This window comes from Phascolarctos cinereus, unplaced genomic scaffold (assembly GCF_003287225.1).
Source record: "Phascolarctos cinereus isolate Bilbo 61053 unplaced genomic scaffold, phaCin_HiC Scaffold_5;HRSCAF=322, whole genome shotgun sequence".
Taxonomy (NCBI): domain Eukaryota; kingdom Metazoa; phylum Chordata; class Mammalia; order Diprotodontia; family Phascolarctidae; genus Phascolarctos; species Phascolarctos cinereus.
Window position 1 is genome coordinate 346,345,203 of NW_027555958.1, and position 3,799 is coordinate 346,349,001.

The 3,799-nt window shown below is 40.2% G+C and overlaps 1 long non-coding RNA gene across 1 annotated transcript; it reads left to right on the plus strand.

Annotated features, from left to right (window-relative positions):
- Positions 1-1,629: 1,629 nt before the first annotated feature.
- LOC110205469 (uncharacterized) lies at positions 1,630-3,496 on the plus strand. The gene is made up of 3 exons (XR_002323584.2): positions 1,630-1,881; positions 1,977-2,049; positions 2,949-3,496. It is a non-coding gene; the product is annotated as an uncharacterized LOC110205469 (long non-coding RNA).
- Positions 3,497-3,799: the final 303 nt, after the last annotated feature.

A 3,799-nucleotide genomic window follows, 5' to 3' on the forward strand; every position in this document is an offset into this window, starting at 1 on the left:
CACTTCACAGCAGAGACCAAAGCACCAAGAGGTAGCCCCCATTCCTGGTTGATTATTGCTTCAGAGAACCCCACTCACTTTAGTTTGATGAGGTTATTTATTTGTAGGGTCATAGATTTAGAAATGGAAGGATCCTTCGATTTCATCTCTAGACCAGCTCCCTCATTTTTGTAGAAGGCTTCAGAGACTCAGAGCTGTAGACCTGGAAGGGACCTCAGAAATCATATAGTCAAAGCCCCTAACTATACAAATAAGGAAAACTAAGACCCAAGGAGCTACATCATTGGTTGATGGTTACACAGTTAGTTACTAAGTGGCAGAGCCAAGATTTGAATTTGGATGTTCTAACCCCAATTCCAATATGTTTTCCTCCCACATTGTATTATTTTCATTGCTTTCTCCCTGTCCTTTTCAGTTTAAGCCCCTCTGATTAGATTTACAAGACTTTAGGCCAGGGGTTCTTAACACAGAGTCCATAAACTTGCAATACATACATACATACTTATGTATGTATGTACATGTGTATATGTAGCAAATACGTGTGGCAAAAAACTCCAAAAGAGTTTCTGGGTAATTGATAATCAATTGATTAATTAGGCTAGCCAGCAACCAATAAATTGAAGGTCAGTGGTTTCTCTCAGTAACCAAAGACAACCAGTGGAGACACTGAATGCCTTAAATATCTTTATAAAAAGGAATGCACCTGACAAGTGAAAATCAACCCTGATTGGTAGACATTTAATGAAGAGGTAGGCTAGAAGTCTTTAGCTCCTCCTGATCATAAGATTCAGCTGCCTCCAGCAATCTGGACAGGAGAATCCATCACCATCCAGATCACTCTGGCTGGTTTTCTCCTCCATGGGCTGGGTCACCCTAAACTCTAATGGAGGGGTACAAGGAGAAGGTCAGACTGGATTCTGTTTACACTCTAAACAGAAGTTAGGTCTCCTAGTTGTGTGGGGTTCCACCCAAGATTGAATAGCATGTTTCCTTGACAGCTAGGGATAATCTCATCAATCACTCATGTCCTTCAGAGACTGACTTTTTATAGGAGCTGGGCCTTAATCAGGAAATAAAGGAGAAAAGCCTGGGTCCCAATTTAATAATTGGTTATTAATATAATTATAAAATAATAATTTCTTTCATGTTTGTATGTATATATATATATATATGTACACATGTGTGGGGGTATATACAATATGTAAACAATGTATATGCATGTATGTAGACATGTATGCATACATGCATATACACAAATCCACATATACAACACACATATGTAGTAAGGGGTATAGCATTATAAAATTTTGGGTGAGAAGCATTTAAAAACATTATTCTGCAAAGGTGTCTTTAGACTTCACCAGACTCCTGTAGGATTCCGCAACACAAAAACAGTTAATCCATGCTCAAGGCAAATACATTTTCCCCAGTTGTTGATTCCATCCCTCACCAAGAAATCACAATTCCTATATTTTAAGTCATGGTCTACAAGCTCCGATCTCATTTTGTGATAGGATTGTAATGATTCAAATTCTGAAACCCACTGCTCTCTTCTGAAATCTCTTCTTATATCTCAGATCAGTATAACTGACAAAAACAACATTATATCTGTGTTTTTAGGAGCAGGCGCTGTGGAGGGCTTAGAGCTTGGTCAGACATCAAAGATGCCAATGTCATCCACTGTGTCCTGGGCCCGTCGACAGTTGTCCTGACTTTTGTCTTGCCACCGGACTTCAGTGACTCTGGAACGGAGAGCGAGGCTCTGCAACTCTGTCTCACTTAAAGAATTCATGTGCCAGTCAAGACATGATCCCATGATGTCACTGATCCTCTTCAAAAACAAAGGACACGCAGCAACAACAGCACAGTGCCTGGCACAGAGTAAGCTCTATATAAATGCTAATTATTATTAGTAGTATTGTTATAGACATCTTAGACTCAACATATCCAAAATAACTTGTTATCTTTCTCCCAAGACCCTGTCCTCTTCCAAGCAGCCCTATTTCTGCCAAAGGCACCACCATCCTCCCAGTCCTCAAGACTCACGATGTAGGTATCATCCTCAGCTTCTCACTCTCTCATCTATACCCAGCATGTTGCTAAGTCCTATTGATTTTACCTTTGCAAAATCTCTCATATATACTCCCTTCTCTGTTTTTACACTATTTCTACCCTGGTGCAGAATCACCTCATGCCTGGATTATTGCAATTTAGATAAACTAACTTGGTTGTTCTCCCTGCCTCGACTCTGTCTCCATTAAAGCACATCCTCAATTAGCTTGCCAATGGGCTCCTTCTAAAGTGTTGGTCTCATCATGTTACTCTTGTAATCAGTCAATTCTAGTGATTCCCTACCACCTCCAAGATTAAATAAAAAATCTTGCATTCGGCTTGTTGAACCCTTCACAACCAGGCCCATTCCTACTTTTCCAGGCCTCTCACACCTTGCTTCCCTTCACAGATTCTATGACCAATGACACTGACTTACTTTTTCGCACAAAACACTTCATTTCTTAACTCTATTCCTTTCGTTGACAGTCCCCTGTGTCTGAAATGCTCTACCTTCTCACCCTTTCACCTTAAATTCCCTAACTTCCTTCAAGTTCTAATTCATATCCACTCTTCTTTAAGAAACTTTCCTCTGTCCTTCTTAATGTTGGTGCCTTTCCTCTGATATTACTTCCAATTTACTCTGTATATATGTTTATACACACACACATACACACACACACACACATTATATATCTATATAATGTGTGTGTGTGTGTGTATGTGTGTGTGTGTGTGTTTACATGTCATCTCCCTTATTAGAACTTGACCTCCTGGGGGGGTTGTCTTTTTTTGTTCTGTTTAGTTTTTTGTGCCCTAGCACTTAGCATAGTAAGTGGCACATAATAAGTATTGTAATAAATGCTTGATTTGATTTGACTTGATGTCACTTTCCCCAGGGCACATAAACAAAAGTGAGACACATCTGTGTGCTTGAGATTTCTTAGGGTAAGTAGACACTACAGATGGCTACGGAAGTCTACATACAAAGAAGAGAACCATGGGCTCCCAAAGAGCACTATAACCTCATCAACTCATTGTATCTGAGAAAGCTTTCAACTATGATTTGACCTACGGCTGAACCTTACTTCTCCTGAGGAACAGCATTGGTTAGTTTCCTGATCTGCAGCCTTCTGATAAACCCTGTGGTATCCTTTCTAGGGGATGGCTATCATGTTCTAGTGCTTAGGCAGCCAGGTAGAGGACGAGAAACTCTATCCTGGGAAAAGGAGATAGTCTCTGAATCAGATCTAGCTGTAAAGCAAGAACCCAGCCAAATCAATATAATTGCTTCTCCCTAGCACCAAGCTCTAAAGGACTAAGAAAAAGAAGAAAACCAGAGGTTGTGATGCAGATTCTGGCCTGGAGGTCAGTATTGAGTGGATCAAGAGGGCAAATATGGGGCATGTCAGAGAAACTAACCATTTGTTATATTTGATCCTTCTCACTAAAGCCTCCATCCTTTTTATTGGCTCCTTGTAGTCCCTAATCTTGGCTTACTTATTGTCCTAGGCTGGGGGGGGGGAGGGAGGGTGTAACCTCCCCCCTCCAAAAAACTGTGATTTTTCTCCAAAGCTGTGGTTTCTGGATAAGCCTACCTTTGCATATATTATGGTTACTTACTAGTCCTATTGGGAACAGGATTCCCAAGTATTGTGTCCCAGAATAGACAGATGATAGACAGATAGATAGATAGATAGATAGATAGATAGATAGATAGATAGATAGATAGATAGATAGATAGATAGAA